The following is a 25,216-nucleotide window of genomic DNA, read 5'->3' as shown; positions in this document are numbered from 1 at the left end:
GTGCTCTGTCCCCCCAATATTCCTTCAGGTCGCACAAGATCTGCCTGCAACCCTCTTCTGGTTAAACTGCCAAAGTCTAGGCTCTCTGCTCACCTTCACTCTTTCATTCCCCTTTTCTCCCGCCTCTGGAACAAACTCCCCCACTCCCTTCAATCCCACTCCTCCCTCCAGGTCTTTAAAACAGCTGTTCACCACCATCTCTTATCTTCCCCCATCGAAAACCTTGATCTTTTCTACCCCCGGTAATTCACCCCAGAGTCCTTGCAGTGTTCATATGTTTTAATCCTCTCCCACCTCCCCCCAAGTCCTCCCGATGTCCCTGCTCTCAAATGTTGTGTTTGTGTCCTTCCCCCTCTCTTTTGTGTCCTTCCCCCTCTCTCCACATCTTGTCTACCGCTCCCCTTGTTTTTTGTGTTTTGTGTGTCGGTTTGTCTTTTTGTGTGATTAATGTTAGCTCTTTCACGAGCCTCGATCTTGTATACAAAAAAAAAAAAAAAAAATACCGGTGAGTTGGGTAAAAAAGATTAAAATATTTTTGAGTGGACGGAAAACTTTGATGGTTGTCAGGAAAATATATACATTAATTTAAAAATGGTATGTGGGAGAGGAGGCGCTCAGACAATAACATTGAGGGAGGTTTATCATTTTATTTTAGCTCAGTTAAAATATCTTGAGAAAGAACCAAACTCAAACATATTTTTTGTTAATGTATTAGACGGTGAGGAGAGTTGTAGGAGAATTAAATTATTTCCCACACATAAACAAATATTTGTAGGGTCGTTGTTTGAGTGGGTCAAAGATGATTCACCAGATGATATTAAGAGTAAAAGGTTAAAAGGTCCATAAGGTCAGAAGGATCACAGGTTCACACAGAAGGACCATTGTTTAAGTGGTCTAATGAATAAGGATAACATGTCAAAAGGTTAGAAGGTTCGTAAAGAACAGGGTGAGAGAAATATAGGTGTTTAGGGGCAATGAGGGAATGGAAAAATTAACATGTAAGTGAATGGGGATTTGGGGTGTCCCAGAACCAACATTATTACACTACTCCTGTCTCAATTCTCCCCAGTCTCCCCTACTGACCTCTCTGAACTCCTCATAGGAAAGAAAACTGCCACCTGCACTCTTGACCCCATCCCCTCCAGCTTTGTCAAGGCCTCCCTTCCTGCTCTCTCTCCAATTATCACTGCAACAATAAACTCCTCCCTGTCTACAGGCATCGTCCCACCATCCCTCAAAATTGCTGCTGTTACCCCCATTCTGAAAAAACCTGGACTCAACCCTGACACCCTAAATAACTTCAGACCCATCTCCAACCTACCCTTTCTGTCAAAAGTTTTGGAACGCGCTGTAGCCACAACTCAAACATCACCTCTCTGCCAATAACCTGTATGAAACATTCCAATCTGGATTCCGCTGCAACCACAGTACTGAAACTGCTCTCCTCAAAATCACCAATGACCTTCTCCTCTCCTCTGACGCTGGCAACCTCAACATTCTCATCCTCCTCGACCTCAGCGCCGCCTTTGATACCATCAATCACACCATCCTCCTCACCCGACTTGAAACCACCTTTAACATTACTGGCACTGCCCTCTCTTGGATCAAATCATACCTCTCTGACAGACGCCAGTTCATCTCCATCAATAACTGCAAATCCCCCACTGCTCCCCTCCCCCAAGGTGTCCCCCAAGGTTCAGTTCTTGGCCCCCTCCTCTTCATCCTGTACCTGTCCCCCCTTGGTCACTTAATCCGCCGTCATGGTCTCCAATTCCACTGCTTCGCCGATGACATCCAGTTTTTCATCTCCACCAAGTCCATCTCCACCGCCACCCACTCTATCCTGACAAACTGCATCACTGAAATAAAATCCTGGCTTCAAATCAACTTCCTCAAACTTAACTATGATAAATCTGAAATAATCATCATTGGCCCAAAAACGCTCACCAAATCCACTCATAACTTTACCCTCAACATCGACGGTTTCCCAGTATCCACCTCCCCTCACATCCGGAATCTTGGCATCATCTTTGACCAAACCCTCTCCTTCGACAAATACACTAAACAGATCACAAAGACAGCCTTCTTTCACCTGAAAAACATCGCCCGTCTCCGTCCATCCCTCTCCTCCACAGCTGCAGAAACCCTCATCCACGCCTTCATCACCTCCCGTCTGGACTACTGCAACAGCCTCCTCTATGGTTCACCCTCAACAATCACCAATAAACTCCAATACATTCAGAACTCTGCTGCCCGTCTACTCACCCATTCCCGGACCCGTGACCACATCACCCCCGTCCTTTACAAGCTCCACTGGCTCCCCATCTCCCAGAGAATCCAGTACAAAATCCTCCTCTTGACCTACAAAGCCCTCCATAACCTGGCCCCATCCTACCTGGCTGACCTCCTCTCCAGACACACTCCCACCCGCAACCTCCGCTCTGCTGGTACCAACCTCCTGACCCCCCCCCCCCCCATCCGGACCAAATTCAGATCCTGGGGGGCAGGGCCTTCTCCATCACTGCTCCCACCCTCTGGAACTCACTACCTCACACCATCAGAGACTCCTCCTCACTCACCACATTCAAAACATCACTCAAGACCCACCTGTTCAACACTGCATTCAACATTTAACCCACAGCATTTAACCCCTGACTATCTCTTCTCCTTCTCCTTCCTTTTGCTTTGATTATTTACCTATTGATTTTTGTCTTTTTGCACTTGTTTTTTGTACTCTGTCAAAGCGTCTTTGGGCTTCTTGAAAAGCGCTACATAAAATAAATGTATTATTATTATTATTATTATTATTATTATATGTCACAAGTATAATGTAGATAGTTTTGTCTTTTTGACTTGCAGTGATCAAATCAGTTTGTGAATTTGTCTGTCCTTTGTTAAGATGCCCTTTTTTCTGCATGTTAATTGGTACGCAATTTAATTATATTACAATGTACTATTTTGCTGCCATTTCTGTTTTCTCTATGTTTGAGTTTGATGATCGGCTGAAGAAAACCGTTTACTAACTAATTACTATCAAATTCAAATCCTTCCGATATCAAATTCCGCTTCGGATATCAAATCCTTCATCTTCTCCAATGGCTTGATCTCTGATTATCAATTTGGATTCAGACCAGGTCACTCTACTCTGGACATGCTGCTTCTGCTGTCTAAACAATGGATGGAGGTCCTCAATGTCAAACAGGAAATCAGAGCTGTCTCCCTTGACATATCACGTGCCTTCGATACGGTCTGGCACCCCGCTCTGCTCACCAAACTCTCCTCCTATGGTTTCCATGGAAATCTCCATGCATGGCTTGCGGACTTCCTCTCTGGTCATAGTCAACGTGCGGCCTTGAATGGGTTTCTCTCATCTCCCCTTCCTGTTCAGGCTGGAGTTTGCCAAGGCAGTGTTCTGGGCCCGGTGCTTTTTCTGGTCTTCATCAATGATCTCTCTGACTCTCTTGAAAATCATCTCCATCTCTTTGCTGATGACTCCACTCTCTGCTGCTCCATTCCTCATCCTTCAGATCGGCAGTCTGCAGCCTCCTCATTCTTTGCAGACCTGGACAAAATCACAGACTGGTCAAACAAGTGGAACATGTCTTTCAATCCAGACAAATCTCACACTCTTACTATGTCCCTCAGAAAAGACCGACTGGACAATCCTCCCATCTACTTTCGGAACAATCCTATCCAAGAAGTTCTGTCACTCAAGCTTTTGGGTCTCACTATCTGCCATGATCTTTCCTGGGAAAACCACATTTCCAAGTTGGCCTCCAAAGCCAGATGCCGACTGGGCATCCTCCATCGTGCGAAGTCCTTCCTTGGCACACCTGAGCCCCTCACCGCATACAATGCTTTCATCCGCAGCTCAATGGAATACTGTTCTCCCCTCTGGGCTGGTGCTCCTGCCTCACACCTAGCTCGCTTCACGCTGTTGAAGCCAAAGCTTTCAGAATCATTGGAATCTCCCACGATGAAACTAACTCCGAGGGCCTTTCACTCAGTTGCCGCAGGCTTTCTGTCTTCTACCGACTCCTATCTGGCTGAGCTCCCCCAGCTCTATCTGTGTTCTGTCCACCAAATATTCCTGCAGGTTGCACAAGATCTGCCAGCAACCCTCTTCTGGTGAAATTGGCAAAATCAAGACTCTCTGCTCACCTTCACTCCTCTTTACTCCTGCCTCTGGAACAAACTCCCTCACTCTCTTCAAGCCCATGTCTCCCTCCAGGTCTTTAAAGCACCTGTTCACCACCATCTCTTATCTTCCCCCATCCAAAACCTTGATCTCTTCTACCCCCATTAATTCACCCCCAGATCCACTTTTTTTGAAATACCGACTTCTTTCCTGGTAGTTCTCGCAGTGTCCATGTGTTTTATACCTCTCCCACCCCCCCCCCCCACCTTCCCATGCCCCCTCCCCCCAAGCCCTCTCCCCCACCCACAGATCTTCCGATGTCCCTGTTCTTTGCTGTTGTAATTGTGTGCTTCCCTCTCTCTCCCCATCTTGTCTCCCTCTCCCTTTATTGTATGTTTTGTGTGTCCATTTGTTTTTTTGTGATTGATGTTAGCTCTTACACGAGCCTCGATCTTGTATACAAAAAAAGAAAGAAAAAAAAAGCTGTTTATAGTGTGAATGGTGCGATGTCCCACGAAGCTATGTTTATAGTGTTAATGGTGTGATATTACACGAAGCTATGTTTATAGTGTTAATGGTGCGATATTCCACGAAGCTATGTTTATAGTGTGAATGGTGCGATATCCTGCTAAGCTATGTTTATAATGTGAATGGTGGGATATCCCACAAAGCTATGTTTATAGTGTGAATGGTGCGATATCCTGCTAAGCTATGTTTATAGTGTTAATGGTGCGATATTCCACGAAGCTGTTTATAGTGTGAAGGGTGCGATATCCTGCTAAGCTATGTTTAAAGTGTGAATGGTGCGATATCCTGCTAAGCTATGTTTATAGTGTGAATGGTGCGATATCCTGCTAAGCTATGTTTATAGTGTGAATGGTGGAATATCCCGCAAAGCTGTGTTTATAGTGTGTGAATGGTGCAATATCCTGCGATGCTATGTTCAGTGTGAATGGTGTAATATACTGCGAAGCAATGTTCACAGTGTGAATTGTGGGAAATTCCACAAAGCACGCTTATAGTGCTGCTGAAATATTTTTATGTGTCCACAAAAAGCCATGAAAATATGAAGCACAGGGTTGCAAATGTTGAAGTAGGTCATGCTCGCTGCGCATGGAAATGTTTTTTTTTTTTGCGCCTGCAAAAAAACCGCGAATACGTGGGACACGGTGCTGTGAATGTAGTTGAAGAGAGCCAGGTCGCAATATATCAACCATGAATACGCGGATGCCACGAATGTTAGGGTGCGACTATATACAGACTTGGCATTTAATATGGAATTTTTTTCTTCTTCTTGACTTGGGTTTACTTTCTGAACTCGGTATATCAATCTGGTGAGTTTCTTTTACGCTTCGGTGATTTCTTTGTTAAAAGAACCATGTCACTGATTGTCTGTCGCAGCAAGAAGTCAATAACAGGATTATATCACAGGTGGCGTGACAAAATGTACGGACAGGTACATTTGACGATTGGCTTCACAATCGGGTATATAAGGGTTGTTGCATTCTGTATTAGTGGAAAACAACTGCTGCACGTCTACAAAAGTTATTGCCGCTTCCCCTGGAGATGGTCCGTCAACTCGACAATGCTGTTTGTCATTTAGCGGTGGCTTTACAAAATTCCGGCATGAAACAGCATGCTATTGCTCGGCAGTATAGCATCACTCAAGGTCAGGTGTCAAAGATCCTGAAACGAAATGCTCAGAGGGGTGTCCCTACTCCAATACCGAGGTCAGGACGTCCCCGCAGAACCACAAGGAGGGATGATCGCCAGCTGCACCGGTTAGTCCGCAATGGCCGTACCAAGTCAGCTAATCGGCTTAGGGCTGAGTGGCAGCAACTGACAAATGTGCCTGTATCCAGAAGGCTCGTCAACCAACGACTGGTTCAAGCAGGCTATCGTGCCAGGCGTCCCCTGAGAAAGCCACGTCTGACCAGACAACACTGCTAGCGCCGATTGCAGTGGGCCAGAGAGCACCGTCAATGGCAGCCAGGACACTGGAATCACGTGATCTTCAGTGACAAGTCTAGATTTCTGGTCTATCGTCAATATGGCCGCGTCCGAGTGCGCATGCAAGTGCAGGAAGCCTACAACGAAGATTGTATCGTGCCAAGAATCCAAGCTGGAGGTGGTGGGGTGACCGTTTGGGCTGCTTTTCATGCAGGGGGCAAAACTGACCTGGTTGTTCTGAATGGAAACCTGAACCAGTTCAAGCACAGGGCCATTCTGGAAGAAACATTGCTTCCATTTGTTCGTGCAGCCTTTCGAGGAAACTTTGTCTTCCAAGATGACAATGCACGGCCTCATCATGCTTGCATGATCCAACACTTTCTTGCTGACCGTGGTGTAGAGCATATGGAGTGGCCTGCCATGTCCCTGGATATGAATCCGATAGAGAACTTGTGGGCAGAATTAATGCGTCAAATCGACAACTTGGACCAGCAGCCTGCCTCTGTGCGTGAATTGCAGCAGGCTATTGTAACTGCATGGCAAGCGATTCCTGTCCAAACATTGGCAAATCTAGTGAACAGCATGCCTCAACGTGTACGTGCTCTCCTGAATGCTCGAGGGGGTTACACGAAGTACTGAACTGTAATTTTACTGTCCGTAATCCCAGTCGTAATTTAACTTTTATTTAAAAAATTTTTTGGCTAATGTGCAAAATAAAGAGATACTTCTGGAAAACGTACAGAAGTTTAACACAGTACTGTCCGTGAATTGAGTTCGATATCAGTTTACATCACTTTCAAGGATCAGTTTATTTGCTTCGAAATGTCAAATGTGGTTTTTGTTTCTTTTAAAGGTCACATTAACAAAATATAGAATAATTTCAACATAATTCCAATGAACTTTTGGTTCTAAGTCATCTTGAAAAGTAGGTTCACCCCCACAAAAAAAATATTCCATATTAAATGCCAAGTCTGTATATATATTGTTACGGACGCGGTTAAAGATGTTATTTACCGAGCGGTGGTATTGCCGCGACCTAACAGTTTCCCCGATTCTTCCCCAACTCACCCGATTCACCCAGACGTTGGCCAAATCGCGCTATGCCAAATCAATGATGGAAAGGACACGACGACTGGGAAAGAGGAAACGACGCAAGGGGTACAGTTCTCAAGACCTCCGGAGGAGGGTATAATTACAGTGGTGGAGAAAAGGGGTAGATTACAAGGCAGTGAGGTAAAGACACAGAAGAGATGGGCACTTAAACACCGTCTTATCTTATCCCAGACAGACCACAGACAAACGGAACAAGGCAGACTTACACAGGGATTGATGGCAGGAAGGGACAGGTAGGTCGATAGCACAAGGTGCACCTTGGCTCGGGGACAGGATAAAGCACGGTCCAAAGATGCAGGGAGGTGTCACAGCGCTCGGAGGGGACGTCTTGCTTTCTCTCAGCTCGGCGCGCATCTGACGTCACCTCCCTCTCCCTGCGCATGCTCAGCGGGCAGTGACACGCCCTCGGCTGGTTGGTTCCGCCCCACTGGGCCGGTCCGCCGCTTCCATTGGGTGCGGGGGTTACCGGGCTCCGCCCTTGACGAGGAGCTGACAGGGTGCCCCTATTTGGTAACCCCGTCGAGCACATGTTCGATGGCGGCTCGTTGGGAAGGCCTGGTGCCCTCCCAACACCCCCTACCAACCAAGCCGGAGTGAGGACGCGCACTCCCTGCGCTCGTTGTTGTCGTTGTTGTTGTTGTTGTTGTTGTTGTTGTTGAACTGTGAGGAAGAGCTGCGGGGAGGTATTGGGAGGTCCTAAACTTCCTAACGGTGCCATACAATCACATTCTGGTGCAACGAAGGGTCAGAATTAATGGAAACGAGTCCTTAACTGACAGAGACGAAGAATAACTAGCAAGATGTCCTATAGTTGTCTTACATGAGATGCGGTGAACCGGGGCACGACATTTAATGGGGGAAATAGGGGGAGGTCGGGTCTACAGAGTGTTGTTTACAGAAAATGGGACTAGGGAATGGGGGATTGGGGATAGTTGGGAAGTATTGAGGAAATAGGGGAATATTTACAAGCGGATATGGATGGATTCAAATCCCATATCCGCAACATTGCACCCTTCTCTACCTCGGGGCGTCCCGACCCGATAAAGTTTTACCTACTTTAGTGTGGCACTCAGATGTAGTTCCCTCTACTATTAACTCAACCCTGAGTGCGACAGTTTTACAGATGTTCACAAATGAGTAAATATGTCCCCCTGCGACGTTGCACCCTTCTCCTAACAGAAACACACCCACAGGATAACCGAATCGCGGAAAGCATCCTCAAACTAAACATACAGCCGGTAGGGAGCATCATTTATACAAGACTACACTGATATTTACACTACGATCCAGGACCTGTTCTTTGAGGAACACATGCAGATGTTATGCATAGGGAGAGCACGCATGCCAGCATCGATACACCAACCCACGAGTGCCCTGTGGCCCTACGGCCTTTAATAATGTGGAGCACCCCGTCCAAGCACCACAAGCACCACCCCATTACGCACAGTCAGCACCATCCGGTGCACCAATAAAGTGTTCATAAAAATGCACAATTAAGTGTCCATGGTCACCGGTGGTGTCGCAGCCGGCCGATGTTCTGCCGCTGGTCTTGCCTTCATGGAGTGCACTTGGCCTTCTGGCTTCTTTAGAAATAAAGAAAGGCGCCAACCGCGCCCATTTCTTAATTGTGGCCGTCAGGGGGGCCAACTAAAAGTGGTTCACCTGTATGGCATAGGTGCCACGTTGACCCAGAGGTCCATCCACGGGTGGTGCTTGACCGCAAAAGAACTGCGGTCCATTGTGGGCGGCCACAAAACTTGCGGTCCATATGGTGTATCGATCTAGGCAGAAAGCAGCGGAAGTACAGGCCCACAACTGCAGAGCCAGCACCTCTCTCTCCTCTCTCTCTGCCCCAAAGCCAGATCCTCGGAGGTGGGAGACAAAATAAGACAAGTGAGTAAGGTGGTAAGGGCGCAAAAGTGCACGCAATACCAGGTAATGCACACTGGGGGCACATGGGAACCAGGTGAGACAGGTACGTTCCTACCGTACGCCCCCCCCCCCCCCCACCAGGTAACCTCCATTGCCCCTCCCTTACCCCTTACTGTATCCACAAAACACAACACTACCCATAAACATCTACTTTACACATCAACAAACGTCCCTACTGTCTTCCACGTTCCTCCCATAAACCAAATTCGTCTTCTCTCCCTCCTAACCAATCAACTTTGCCATTTCCAACTCTCATCAAAATTTGCCATCTCCAACTCAACATCAAAATCTGCCATCACCAATTCATCATCAGTCCCTCCTAAGGAGGGATTTTCATCATCATCACCTCAGGTAAGTGGCTGCGTATGGTGCGACAGGTTCATCAATCCTAACTATTTACTAAATGACTTTAACAACTTTACATTACCCGGGGTCTTTCCCTGCCAATCCATTGGCCAACTTACACTATGGGTTCTAAAAACCAATTCCCATTGACCAAACTGTGGTGCTTCTCAATTTGGGGTCTCACTCCCCCGATTCATCTCCCGGTGCCCTTGCACAATTTCTGGGCTGCGACGTGTAGCTCTCCCAGCAGGTCTACCCACCTGCACACCTCCACCACTGCAGTTGCCACCCGAGCTCACCTGCTCCTCACCCTAACCTAACTAACTGGGGAAGGCCCCTCCTGGCTCTGTCACCCCTCGGTGCCCTCTGGCACTGGGCTACCCGGGTCCGTCCTCCGGATCCTCGGGCCCCATCCACAACTACCGGCTCCCAGAGCCCACCTGCGGCCTCACCTGGCCGACATCCTCACAGTGGTGGAGTGCCCAAACCAACTACACACACTAACAGGCTACACGCCCAGCCATTTCCACAACACTAATGCACCCATCCAAACATCATTCTTCCACCCGCACCACAGATGCCAATATCCAACCACAATTTACCTATACCTTCTAACTACTCTTTAAACTACCCTCCCCGGGTACTCGTGAAAGGGGTCCACTCTTCCCCCATCCACACCTTCGCACCATGCACACCACTCCGTACCACTTACTCCAACTCTCTCCACACCACTCATTCTCTGCTCCATATATTCCACACACCTGTACTTGCACACCTGTGCTCGCATACTTGGTGCCGCCTGCACCCTTCTCTCCCCCAAGCGCATTCGCGCTGATCCACAACACTCACTACTCACCATGACACTCATCCGCAATGCTCTCTCATTCATCACTTGTACACTCACAATCGTTCCTCTGAATACACCTCCAACACTCACACGGCATCATCTAAACTACCTGTTGCCCTGCTAACTTAGTGCTCCCCGTCTTCCCTTTAAACTAAGCACATACCACGTCATTATCATCCACACTACCCTCTCTGCGTCCCCACTACAGGTGTCATTGTCACTACCTAATCTTAACGTCACCTAAGGTCATCTTCTAGGTCCCTACACACAATATCCTAACCCACCCGGGCTAGGTTGTCATAGCCACCCCATAAACTATAGCGCATTTGCCCCCATTTGTGAGGGATGACAGAGTTGCCATCCCACCACATCGGGCATCTCCCACTACCAATTTTGCACATCAAATTTCAACAAATCAAAAATTTCCAATTACTGCCAATCATCTGCCAATCATCAAATTTTGCCTTTTTCTAATTTTGGGTCCAAAACACTAACCTCGTCACCCGTCTACTTACTAGATCCTCTCGGTGCGCCAATTCACTTCCACAGCCCGGCTTCGTAAAGCCGGGCAATGAATGCGGGTTGTTTGGTGCCGGCGGCTGGATGCGTCCGACACTCGGTGCAGGGAAGGAGGTTTACCCGGGCCGAGATCCCACGCACCACCTCGGCACGGAGCCATCCCATGGCCCGATCTTGACCTGCCGGAATGCCTCAAGAAAAAGGGGTCGCCATGACGACCCTTCCTATCGGGCTGCCCGCTCCGCTTAATGGAGCACGGACGCGGCCGTTCAAAGCGCGGCCCGGCGTGGATCGCGTACGGCGGTTCTTTCGAACCCGCCATGGTTCGGATCCCCGCTGGTCCTCGCGGCACGCAAGCTGCCCGACGCGCACCGAGGGCCCGATTCGGCTATAAGTCGCTCTAACCGCTAACCCTGTTACCGTCGATGCCTCACCTGCATGCTTACACCCCGCAGCCCGTTCCTTGCTCATACGTCCAGCTGTTCCCATGCTCCTCGCCCTTGCACCTTCTCTTCCACACCCAGGTACACTCATTCCGCTTGCAGACTTGGTCACACACCTGACCACCGAACACCTTGGCACACATTCGTCGCTCGGACACCTCACCAACACACCTCTTCGCGCTCCCTTCTCGGTCACCTCCTCTGTGACAATCACAGGTGTGCTCTCACTCGCACACCCAACCACGTGCCTCACTACCAATTCCAGCGTGCATTCCCACACACGCTCTACCATTCCAGGTGTGCTTCCTCGCTCACCTGTCACAACCAACTCACGCTCCGTGTCACTCTTACTACTCTCACCTCCACTCTTGACAGCGCACTCACCCTTACTCTCGACAGCACACTCTTTCCTCATGCACCTGTCCGTCACACACCTTTCTCGCGCACACTCTTGCGCACACTCTCCCGTTACACCCTCTGTAACACTCACCACAGGCGTGCATTCTCCCTTTACACCCTCCGTAACACTCACCACAGGCGTGCATTCTTCCGTTACATCCTCTGTAACACTCCTCACTACGCGCTTCCATGTGCTCCCTCGCACACGCGCTACGACCGACTCACTCTCGACAGCACCCTCACTCCTTGGCGCGCACTTTTTTCTCACACACCTCAGAGTCGGACTTTCTCGCACACCTCCTTTTTCGCACACCAGACCTGTCGCACACTTCACCAACGGCCTCTCACGAACACCCGGGTCCATCTCGACCCCCAAGCTTATTAAATCACCTGGCGCATCATACGCACGACCATATTGGTTAACACTTACACCGGGTCCTCTTTCTCTTCGCTTCTCCTCCATCACCTGCGAATCCCTCATCCGGTTAATGAGCACATCATCACGATCCGAACACAGACTTTGGACCAATTCTTTTACTTCCTCTTTTATCTCTTTCTTATCCTCTCTCCGTCGCTTCTTAATTTCGCTCACCCCTTCTTCCACTTCTTCTAATTTCTGCTTCACCTCCTTCATCTCCTCGTGCGCCCCCTTAAGTTCTTCCTCTAACTCCACCTTATTTTTTTCTATGTGCTCCCGCACCTCCCGCTCTTTAACCTCCATCACCTCTACCACCTTGTTCATTTTCCTCGTCAGGTCCTCATGTACCGTCTGACACTCTTTTTTAATTACCCCTACGTCCTTTTTCATCTCCTTCTGTGTTGATTTTAAACCCTCTATTACCGCTGTGTTCTTCTTTACCTGGTCCCCCAACTCCTTTTGTCCCACTGTCAGCTGTTCTACTCCCAGCGTCAACTCCTCTCTACCACCTTGCAATTTTACAGTCCCCTTTCTCACCTCCTTCTCCATGCGCTCCTTACAGTGCCTCACCTCCTCGCGCACTCCTCCGACCTCCTCACTCACACCTCTTCTGATCTCCTCTCCCATCACTTGCATCTCCTGCCCAGATGCCACCCTCATCTGCTCCATTTCCTCCCTGTGAGCATCCAATTTAGTTTCTACCCCCATTCTGACCCCCTCTATCTGCTGCCCCATTTGTTTAACTTCCCTTTCCGCTTGGTCCCTCATGTCCCTCAATTTGCCTTCCATACTGTTTTCTAACCCCTCTAACCCCTTTTTCATCCCTTCCATTTGATTCTATTGAGCGGCCATTCTATTTTCCACCCCCGTTAACCCATGTTTCACCCCTTCTATCCCATTGTCTAACCCCTCAAATTTCTTGTCTAATCCCTTAAAATTATTGTCTAGCCCCTCAAATTTAGCTTCTAGCCGTTCCCCCATTTCTCCCATTTTGCCCCCCATTTCTCCCATTTTGCCCCCCATTTCGCCCCCCATCACCCCCATACTGTGTTTCAAACCTCCAATTTGGTCTCCGATTCGGCCCTCCAATTGCTCACTCTGAGCCCTCATTTGCTCACTCTGAGCCCTCGCTCCGTCCCTCATTACTCCCATCATTCTGCTTTCCATTTCTTCGCTATTCTTGTCCATAAGGGCCTTCATTTGTATAAAAAAAAGAGGTTCAAATCCACCAGCGGCGCTGCTACGGTCGCGGGCGCGGTCACCGTAGCCATGTGCGAGGCGCCATTTTGCACGCCCGTAACCTCGTGCGCGAGGCCACCATTTTGCGAACCTGCCGCCCTCACTGCTTCGCTCTCCTCATGTCCCTCAATTTGGTCCTGGATCGACCCTGCCTCACTCTCCTCTACCGGAACCCAGCCGTCTTGATCTCCCATAGCGCGACTTTCAAAATTCGGGTTTTTGTAAAACAAAATCAAATTTCGGTGACTTGTAATTTTGAGCGCGTTAAGCGCGCTTCGGGTCCGTATCTCACTCCCAGACACCAATTGTTACGGACGCGGTTAAAGATGTTATTTACCGAGCGGTGGTATTGCCGCGACCTAACAGTTTCCCCGATTCTTCCCCAACACACCCGATTCACCCAGACGTTGGCCAAATCGCGCTATGCCAAATCAATGATGGAAAGGACACGACGACTGGGAAAGAGGAAACGACGCAAGGGGTACAGTTCTCAAGACCTCCGGAGGAAGGTATAATTACAGTGGTGGAGAAAAGGGGTAGATTACAAGGCAGTGAGGTAAAGACACAGAAGAGATGGGCACTTAAACACCGTCTTATCTTATCCCAGACAGACCACAGACAAACGGAACAAGGCAGACTTACACAGGGATTGATGGCAGGAAGGGACAGGTAGGTCGATAGCACAAGGTGCACCTTGGCTCGGGGACAGGATAAAGCACGGTCCAAAGATGCAGGGAGGTGTCACAGCGCTCGGAGGAGACGTCTTGCTTTCTCTCAGCTCGGCGCGCATCTGACGTCACCTCCCTCTCCCTGCGCATGCTCAGCGAGGAGTGACACGCCCTCGGCTGGTTGGTTCCGCCCCACTGGGCCGGTCCGCTGCTTCCATTGGGTGCGGGGGTTACCGGGCTCCGCCCTTGACGAGGAGCTGACAGGGAGCCCCTATTTGGTAACCCCGTCGAGCACATGTTCGATGGCGGCTCGTTGGGAAGGCCTGGTGCCCTCCCAACACCCCCTACCAACCAAGCCGGAGTGAGGACGCGCACTCCCTGCGCTCGTTGTTGTCGTTGTTGTTGTTGTTGTTGAACTGTGAGGAAGAGCTGCGGGGAGGTATTGGGAGGTCCTAAACTTCCTAACGGTGCCATACAATCACATTCTGGTGCAACGAAGGGTCAGAATTAATGGAAACGAGTCCTTAACTGACATAGACTAAGAATAACTAGCAAGATGTCCTATAGTTGTCTTACATGAGATGCGGTGAACCTGGGCACGACATTTAATGGGGGAAATAGGGGGAGGTCGGGTCTACAGAGTGTTGTTTACAGAAAATGGGACGAGGGAATGGGGGATTGGGGATAGTTGGGAAGTATTGAGGAAATAGGGGAATATTTACAAGCGGATATGGATGGATGCAAATCCCATATCCGCAACAATATATATATATATATATATATATATATATATATATATATATATATATATATATATATATATATATATATATATATATATATATATATATATGTATATATATATATGTATATATATATATATATGTATATATATATATATATATATGTATATATATATGTATATATATATATATATATATATGTATATATATATGTATATATATATATATATATATTGTTATGAATTTGGTAATGCAACATCTAGAGCTAGGTAGATCTGAATAGGTAGGTATTCGGCTGTCGTGACAGGGACTCTACATGTAATAAGTTCTTGATGTTTAGGCGTTTGTCGGGGTAAGATGTATGATTGTGGATCTACCTGGAGGTCCGAGTGTTAAATAGTGAGGGATTAAAGGTAACGCCCCTGTGAGTATCACCTAGTAATCAAACCTTTGTCCTTTATGGCACTGCAAACCACATAAACATTAGTTAGGTCCTTAGCGCAACATTAAATAATCCCCTTTCCCTGACAAGGACTTCGTAATAAATTGACAGGAAACCAGGTCAAAAACACCGCCACGATTGGCCGCCACCGTGTACACCTCCAAAGGCCTACAAACCTGGCCGGCACGTGTTATGCCAGGACCGCAGGGTCGCGTAACGGGGGAGATGTCAGGAGTCGCGGGAGGCTTTGATTGGCTGAGGAGTGCGCAATGTGACGTCATCGGCCACCAATATAGGCGACGGTCGGACGCCATTTCAGGAGTTGAGTTGAGTTCGTGGCAGGCACTGGGAGACGCAGGCAGGCACCAGAGAGTTGAGCGGTGGTGGAGAGTTGGAGAGGACACGCCATTCCAGTCGCAGTTCGAGTGCAGTTCGGGTTGTAGGGAGTCGCAGGAGACACACGAGAGCACACCCAGTTGGCACTGAGCAGTTCGTTGGCACTTGGCTGCCAGCACTCCCGCGTCGTCGAGTCGAGTGGAGTTGAAAGGAGTCCTTCCTGTCCCTGGTCAAGTGGAGCCGCTGGCCTGCGTCGGACGCGTGGTGCTTGGAGCGAGGGGCCTCGTGGTGTGCGATCGGGCCGGAAGGAGCGGTGCTGGACACCAACAATACAAGACGACAAAGACAGATAAGCCCGATCTCCGCGTATATTTTGAACGACGGGACGTGTTATTTTCGTGATTAATCTCCCTCGTTTGTGTTTGCTGTCAGTCGTGTGGGGACGTCCCGATTTAGGTTTATTAGAATTATTAGATTTACCGGCGGGCTTTTTCACTGGCTTTACTTTTCCTAATAAACCCTTATATTACTTTTTGTACATAATATCTGAACGCAGTTTTCCTGGGTGTTTGATTTTAATAGATAAGGTTGCGGAGCCTTCGCTGCGCCCCGCCATTCCGCGCGTTGGTGTTGAACTTGAGTCCGCCATTGAGTGTTCGCCTCGGGAGTTAAAGTCTCGCAAATCGGTCATCCGTAACTGTGGTGTTAATCACGGTTACGCGACAAGTGGTGTCAGGAGTGTAGGATTTGAACCCGTCGGACAAATTTTTTTGTCCGCGGCGAGACATCGACACGGTCGGACAAATTTTTTTGTCCGCGGGGCGACATCGACACGGTCGGGCGTACATTGCGTCCGACGTTCGAACGCAAAATTTGTATAGGCGAGGCGGAGAAATTTAATAATCAATTGGGCATACGGAGCGCGATATCGCGTCTTCGTCAAATTTAAATTGTGTTTTTGGTATTAAAATAAATACGCGCGCGGGAAACAACCTTCCGAAAGGCGGATGTCGGAGGTCGACGAAATGGAGGTGCGCAGTGAGGCCTCCGTCAGCGTCGGGAGTGAGCCGGAAATGGGGGATATGGAGGATAGTGTTGGAACTTTCCCCGCCGCTGGGACGGCCCCGATAGATCTCCAGACCATAGTAAATTTAATAAATGCTCAGAGGGCCGAGGATGAGCGAATCTTTGCAGTAATTCGGGGAGACATGAAGGCCCACTATGAACGACTGAATGAGCGATTGGGAAAATATATGGGAGACATGACACCACAGGGTGAGCGAAACCTGACAGAAATTCGGGGAATAAATGATAAAATTGAATCTGAAGAGGGGGAAGCTAGATTGGGAACAGGAGAGAGTACGGCCCATGCAGATGTGCATGTTGCTCACGAGCAGGGAATTGCACCGGGAATGGCAAAATTGGGAATTGCACAGGGAATGGCAATTGAAGTAAATGGGGAGACCGCAGGTCCACAGGTGGATGGGGAATGTCCACAGGTGGATGGGGAATGTCCACAGGTGGATGGGGAATGTGTACAGGTAGAGGGGGAATGCCTGCAGGTAAACGTGGAGAGTCCACAGGTGAGCGGGGAAGGAAATTTGGAATGTGAGAGTTGTAATGGGGAATGTTTCCCACATTCTGGCCTGGTTGTTTATCGGGACCGTGTGGATGTCACAACACCCCAACCGGGGGATGAATTTGGAATTGTGCAGCACCAGGGCGGTGGTGCGGAGCAAGAGGGGGTAGAGTTTTTGGGGGTCCATGCGATAGAGCCGGACCGGGTATTTATTGGGGATATTGATCAAAGCCTGGCGGGGCCAGGAATGATTTCTAATGATGAGGATGATTTGATCCAGCGGCTGGAGACCTGTGACAGTCCCATGGAGGTAGAGCTTGTTCAGGCCCAAAGGAGTCTGGGGGAAGAGGTGAGTTGGTCCGAGGAGGTGGTTGGAATGACCGAGGGGACGCTCACTGTACACTGCTATTTGGAAACAGAGGCTCCAAAATTGGACAACCAGTTGGGGGAGTGTGTTGGCTCCGGGCTGGATTTGGATCTTGGAGGATCGGGAGATAGAGCTTCTGGAGATTTGGTCCCTGTAGGGAATTTGGATCAACTGCAGGGAGGGGCAGAACAACCGGTGGTAGAGGTTGTTCCCTGCAGCTGCGGAATGGCAGTGGGAATAAAAATTTGTAAAATAAAATTTAAAATAAAATTACAATGGGAACTTGATTTGGAGCAGCCATGGTTTGGATTGGTCCCCGGGCTGCGGGATTTGGACATGGAGAGGTCATGGGTGATGGCCTCGGGCAAAAGTTGCCCCTTTCAAAATTTGGGTATGCCGGCCAGCTGGGGGGCTGTGATGGCGAGATTTGGACGTGGGGTCCAGCCTTGGGTGTCGAGGTACGACCTGGGTCCCACGGGGGGTCTGGTGGAGTGTGGCGTCCCTTGTCCATCGGGGCGCCGTCCGAGCTGGTGGCTCGGGCCGGCAGGGTCACCGGACCCTGGTGGGGGTTAAGACCTCCAGGGAGGTCCGAGGTGGTTTCTCAAGCCTGGGATGGCAAATATTGAGGACCACTAGGGGGAGGTGTTGTGGGTCGCGCTTTGGTGGTGGCACCGCAGATGGCCAGCTTGGGCCTGATGTAGTGATCACCCGGGCATGCGACCTGACACCCTCTCCCTGAGACTCTGGGACAACCAGCATGTGGTGACCTGGCATGGTGGTTGGTCTATGGACGCGGGTCAAACCGAATGGACAGGGATGGAGATAGTCTGCCGGACAACCATTGGGGCATCTGTGGAACGTGATGGTGTGAGTGACCTTCCACAGATGCTCCGTTATGATTTATGGACTCTCGGGTTGGGAAGAGAGCCATGGGGATGTGAATCGGGAGATGTGTAACGAGCCGAGCATATGGGCCATGCTCGGCTGGCATGTGTATGGCAAAGCATCCTTCTTTGGTGAGGTTAGTAAAATGTGACAAATGTTTGGCATGGGTAATCTGTGGGTTAGATGGAAATTTAAGGGTGGATTTTGAAATGCCATGGTGGACACTGTACAGTGACGCCATTATTGATCCAGGTGTGTAGACCAAAGTGTTGGAGGCTGTGATGAAATTAATAGGGTAGCAAGACACAGCTTTCAACTGGTTGCGGGGGCAACTGTGCTGATATTTGGGACGCGGGATGATGGGGATGTAGTTGTGTAGCCTGAGGGTCAACGTGGTGCTGTGCGTGTCCGAGGTGTGTGGACCATGTCTTCTGGGTGGGTCTCCTGGTGGAGCATGGCTGTTGACTGGACCTTGGTGTGGTCAAGTGTGGGTGAGCACTGGGGGGGCTGCAGTTTTGTAGTCGGACTGGGGGATGATGGGGAGGTGCAGGGGACGTGGCTGTAGGGATGCCACGCACTGCGACCGTGCCCCCCAGGGCCGAGGTTGTGTGTGCGGTAGTGTGTGTTGTGGCAGCAAGTGCTCACCACATTGGCCAGCTGGGGCTGCTGCAGCTGTGTTCCTCGCAGGGGGGCCGAAGGATGGATGGTGGGTCGCACCCTTATGGACACTCATGGGCCATGTTGGCGTTTTGACTGCTCACCTTGTCCCGGTGACCCTTGCACGGTAGAGGTGCAGAGCTGTCGTGGCCACAGGTAGTTGTGTAGTGATGATCACCGTTGCATGCGGATCCACATACCTGCCAGTGTAGTGGGGACAAAAGAGAAATCTGGAAGGATTTGGTAGGCCCAATGTGAAATTTTGGGAATTGTGTGGTGGATGGCACTCTTGAACCTGACCAACCTGCAACTACCTGCACTTGAGGTGAGTGTTTTAAGGAGTACTGTCCCAGGCTTCAGGATTTGCTTTGGGAAATTGGGGACATGTAATTTGGAGTTGGGAGGTGAGTGTGAGTGATGACATGGCCGGTGAGGGGATGGAATGGGAGCCACAGTGTCTTGTGGGTGGCGTATGTTTTTGTATTGTGGTTAGGTGTTTTGATGTGGTCGTGAGAGTGGAACCTGGAGAGTGAGTGATGATTATTGGAGATAATGAGGGGTGATAATTGTGCTTTTGGAAATGTGCTTTTGGGAAGATGTGATGGTTTAAATGTGAACTGGGGGAATTTCACATGTAGCAGGCCATGGCAAGCCTTGTAACACCTTTTACACCATCTATGAATTGTACTGAATTGTGCTGAGTTGTGTGGAGAATTGAATGGCAGCGGGGGAGGAAGTGTGTTTTGGGGACCATGGGTGGGGAAGGTGTGTGTGTCCGCAGGTACAGAGCAAGCTCTGAGGAGCGATGCCTGCGGGCCCCCCTCTGCGGCAATTACCCCTGGCAGCCGGTGGTAACTGGAAATTGGAGCTCGTCGGTGGAGGGTCTGGTTGGGCGCCGCGGGGTGAGGAAGTCCCCCGGTGACCCGTGTTGCTGCGTGAAAGCAGGAGGCAAAGGAGCCTGGTGTGTGTGGAGACCCTCACCGGCGAGGTAACGGCGGAAAGGGGCTGTTGGGCTGTCACGGGGCCAAGAGGTAAAGGGGGGGGGGGGCAATGAATTTGTAAGTCGGTTGACTTGTTTTTGGGACTGCGGGCACCACAGCCTGATGCGCCCCCACCATCTTTTGTGCGGTACCTCCCCGCTGCCTAGTTGAGGAATGCACACACACGTGAATGACATCAATGCCATGGTCCTGCAGGGGGGTGTATTGAAGAAGAACCTTATTGATTTTTGAAATGCCTTGATGACCTATGGAATGAGAATGAGTGGTTAAGGGGTCTGTGTAGCATGAATGTGGGCGAAATCCACCGAGCCGTGTCACTCACCTGTAACATCTGGACAGGGCCCGAGGAAATTTAGGGGGATGCATTGGGGATGGCCCCGCAGGTAAGGTTGAGTCTTGTGGCATCCACCGGGGGACGCGGTCTGTAGACCGGGGTATGTACAAAGGTTAGAGTTTTGAGTTTTGGAAAGATGGTTAAGTTTTGTGGTTAAGTTAGTGTTGTGTGTTGTTGTTTCCTCCCTCCACAGGAACAACGAAGAAGATGTACATACTTGCATGATGGTTAAGGGGTTCAGCATGTTAAGGAAGTGTAGGTAGGTAGTCCGACTCACTTCCCACAGCCCTTCCTGATTTATTTCATAGGTTAATTAAGTGTGTGACAGTAAGTGTTAAGGCTGGAATGGTAGCCCTGCGGTGAACCTTGCAGGAGCTACGGTTCCAGGGGGGGGGCTGTGTTATGAATTTGGTAATGCAACATCTAGAGCTAGGTAGATCTGAATAGGTAGGTATTCGGCTGTCGTGACAGGGACTCTACATGTAATAAGTTCTTGATGTTTAGGCGTTTGTCGGGGTAAGATGTATGATTGTGGATCTACCTGGAGGTCCGAGTGTTAAATAGTGAGGGATTAAAGGTAACGCCCCTGTGAGTATCACCTAGTAATCAAACCTTTGTCCTTTATGGCACTGCAAACCACATAAACATTAGTTAGGTCCTTAGCGCAACATTAAATAATCCCCTTTCCCTGACAAGGACTTCGTAATAAATTGACAGGAAACCAGGTCAAAAACACCGCCACGATTGGCCGCCACCGTGTACACCTCCAAAGGCCTACAAACCTGGCCGGCACGTGTTATGCCAGGACCGCAGGGTCGCGTAACGGGGGAGATGTCAGGAGTCGCGGGAGGCTTTGATTGGCTGAGGAGTGCGCAATGTGACGTCATCGGCCACCAATATAGGCGACGGTCGGACGCCATTTCAGGAGTTGAGTTGAGTTCGTGGCAGGCACTGGGAGACGCAGGCAGGCACCAGAGAGTTGAGCGGTGGTGGAGAGTTGGAGAGGACACGCCATTCCAGTCGCAGTTCGAGTGCAGTTCGGGTTGTAGGGAGTCGCAGGAGACACACGAGAGCACACCCAGTTGGCACTGAGCAGTTCGTTGGCACTTGGCTGCCAGCACTCCCGCGTCGTCGAGTCGAGTGGAGTTGAAAGGAGTCCTTCCTGTCCCTGGTCAAGTGGAGCCGCTGGCCTGCGTCGGACGCGTGGTGCTTGGAGCGAGGGGCCTCGTGGTGTGCGATCGGGCCGGAAGGAGCGGTGCTGGACACCAACAATACAAGACGACAAAGACAGATAAGCCCGATCTCCGCGTATATTTTGAACGACGGGACGTGTTATTTTCGTGATTAATCTCCCTCGTTTGTGTTTGCTGTCAGTCGTGTGGGGACGTCCCGATTTAGGTTTATTAGAATTATTAGATTTACCGGCGGGCTTTTTCACTGGCTTTACTTTTCCTAATAAACCCTTATATTACTTTTTGTACATAATATCTGAACGCAGTTTTCCTGGGTGTTTGATTTTAATAGATAAGGTTGCGGAGCCTTCGCTGCGCCCCGCCATTCCGCGCGTTGGTGTTGAACTTGAGTCCGCCATTGAGTGTTCGCCTCGGGAGTTAAAGTCTCGCAAATCGGTCATCCGTAACTGTGGTGTTAATCACGGTTACGCGACAATATGTATATATATATGTATATATATATATATATATATATATTATATATATATTATATATATATATATATATATATATATATATATATATATATATATATATATATATATATATATATATATATATATGTATGTATGTGTATATATATATATATATATATATATATATATATATATATATATATATATATATATATATATATATGTATGTATGTATGTATGTATGTATGTGTATATATATATATATATATATATATATATATATATATATATATATATATATATATATACATATATATATACATATACATATACATATATATATACATATATATATACATATATATATACATATATATATACATATATATATACATATATATATACATATATATATATATATATATATATATATATATATATATATATATATATATATATATATATATATATATATTTATGTGTATATTGTCGTGCGACTCCGGTTAACACCAGAGACCGCGGATAGGCCTAAACGGTTTTAATGGAGGCGACGACCAAACACAGATTGTGCTATGATAAGTGCGGGAGGAAAAAGGAAAATGGAAGGCTGCGCAAGCGCTTACCTTCAACAAACCCACGGCAGCTTCGATCCTGCAGGGAAATTAATTCAACCGGGCACAGGTTTAACAGGGGATGGAAAATAATGCAAGGGTTTATTAAAAAGAAACGCAGGGACAGGAAAACGCGCCGGTAATAAAATGTCCTAAATCGGGATCCCGCACACCAGACTCGACAACAGACACAGGAATGGATTAAAGGAAAATAATTGTCTCGTCGTGTAAAATGTAATGGGGATTGGCCTTATCTGTCCCTCGTCTTCAATCTCCGGCATGGAGGAATCCGCCGCCCGCCTCACACGTGTCACTAGGCCCGTTCACAGCACCGAGCCTCGCTCCCGCACAAGCACCGCTCCAAGCACCACGAGGTCGATCTTCACACACGAACGATGTGGCCAGGCCTGTCGGAGGTGTAACTGGCGGCGGCCTTCATCGGCGGTTCCCCGGCCTGGTTTCCTTGCCTGTTCCTTCCGAAGTCACCGTCAGGGAAGGGAGTTATTTAATGTTGCGCTAGGGACCTAACTAAATGTCTATGTTGGTGTGCATTGCCATACAGGACAAAGGTTTGGCTAACAGGTGTGGACACACAGGGGCGTTATCTTTTAATCCCGACGCTACTTAACACACGAACATCCTGGTATGTTCACAGGTATACTCTTAACCGACAAATCGCCTACACATGAAACTTATTACAGGTCAGATTCCTTACCGCGACAGACGAATACCTACCTACACAGATCTATCTGGCTCTACATATTGCTACTCCACCGACATAACAATATTCAGCACTAATTCATACCATCCAGTTACCCACAGACGATGTTATCTACATACAGAACATCAACAACACTCAACCCAATCCTCTCATTACCAGATTACTGTTTCCTCCTTTCCTCTCAGACCTCTTTTCCTGTTTCTTGTATAAACATGTGAATAGATCAAAAAAAGTGCGTGCAATTAAAGCTCAATTAAACCGACGATAGTACAAATTGAGAATAACAGAATACAACAAGGTTGTTGAATATTGTTGGTTAAAATCTTTCACATAATGATGGAGGGGATAATGGATGTTTGAGAAGTTGATCCACCATGTGGTTATTTATTAAAGCAATTCAATAGCGCGTGGCTAACCCCCGCTTTAGCGGGGAAAATGGCCTTAAAACGATCATTCATTCATTCATTCAATCATGTCGGGTTTTTCCCCCTTAAACCACAGTTCATCATCAAACTGCTCGAATCAAAATGTATAAACATTGTCAGAAACCTTCATGGGTTTCTTTGGTTCTTGTTCCTTCATGGTTCTTGAAGAAAGATTCTTCAGGGTCATTTGGTTCTGGTAGATCCAGGGGGACATCAATGTCGTGCTCAGTTTTCACTTCCACTTTCACAAAAAAATCTGGAAAAAGTAACTGTTATCAAATGCAGGCACTATTGTGTCACATGCATAGCTGGTTTCATACTCTTAAAATAGCTAAATAAATATAAATACTGCATGAACATCATTGATGTAAGGTCTTCCTTGAAGAGACAAAATAAAACCTTTCCCTATAGGAATAGCAAAGTGTCATAACATTACGATATCAAAGCATTACGTTCTCTACAACCTGCCTCACAATGTTCCGAGATGCTTCTTCCCCCAAAACTGCAGTGGGAATTTCACCACCACCAGGCTGAGTAGACAATATGGCCCAGAGGAAGCATACTCGCCTCTAAGCTAGCTAGCCTGGGTTTGAATCTCAACCCAGCTATAAACTGTCATCCCAGTGTTTCACAGGCAGGAGTATCCAGCAATGCATGTGCCGTCCCTTGGATGGACATGAAAAAGGCATTTCATCTGCCAGCATTCGTTGGTAGACCTTATAGACACCACGGTGTCCTTCGCGAAGAGTAGGCACGCGATCGCCGGTACCATGGTCATATTCCAAATTCTGCCCTACCCGGCAGAGGACATTGCATCAGCGTCATAGCCATTCCCTTAACGAATGATGCCACTTCGCACTCTTGTGCTGCATGTGAATGAAGCAGAATACCACCACAAGAAGAATTCTGCATATATATTTTTGTCTTGAATGTCAACCCTCATGAAAAACTAAATGACAGGCCCAAGAGTGGAGCACACGTGCTCAGTGGCAAGATCAACAATGTCCCAGGCCGAAGAGTGTGAAAAACATGCACACGTACACGTGCAAAGTCCAGCAACCAAGAGAGTCGAATCACACATGTAAAGGTCTATAGGAGAGTCTGGCCAAGAACGGATGCACACATGCAGAGGGCGAGTTAACGAGAGACACACAGAGAGAGAGAGAGAGGGTGAGTTAACGAGAGACACACAGACACAGAGAGAGAGAGAGAGGGGGTGAGTTAACGAGAGACACACAGACACACACACACACAGAGAGAGAGAGAGGGTGAGTTAACGAGAGACACACAGACACACACACACAGAGAGAGAGAGAGAGGGTGAGTTAACGAGAGACACACAGACACACACACACAGCGAGAGAGAGAGGGTGAGTTAACGAGAGACACACACACACACAGAGAGAGAGAGGGTGAGTTAACGAGAGACACACAGACACAGAGAGAGAGAGAGAGA

At 48.5% G+C, this 25,216-nt stretch overlaps 2 protein-coding genes across 5 annotated transcripts in view; both read right to left on the bottom strand.

Annotated features, from left to right (window-relative positions):
• LOC137413621 (uncharacterized) overlaps positions 1–25,216 on the bottom strand; it is a 178,634-nt gene that overhangs the window by 131,477 nt on the left and 21,941 nt on the right. For all 3 annotated transcript variants that reach the window (XM_078778432.1, XM_078778435.1, XM_078778433.1), the window contains one exon: positions 23,885–24,016. The gene's annotated coding sequence lies outside the window, so the exon portion shown is untranslated. Of the gene's footprint in view, positions 1–23,884; positions 24,017–25,216 lie in introns of those variants that run through there.
• Positions 1–25,216, bottom strand: part of LOC137413618 (uncharacterized) — a 217,936-nt gene that overhangs the window by 170,862 nt on the left and 21,858 nt on the right. The gene's annotated exons all lie outside the window — the stretch shown is intronic.

Source organism: Myxine glutinosa, chromosome 5, assembly GCF_964187855.1.
Source record: "Myxine glutinosa chromosome 5, kmMyxGlut1.1, whole genome shotgun sequence".
NCBI classification, from domain to species: Eukaryota; Metazoa; Chordata; class Myxini; order Myxiniformes; family Myxinidae; genus Myxine; species Myxine glutinosa.
Note: the sequence above shows the minus strand (reverse complement) of the source record. Positions and strands in the feature narration are given on the sequence as shown.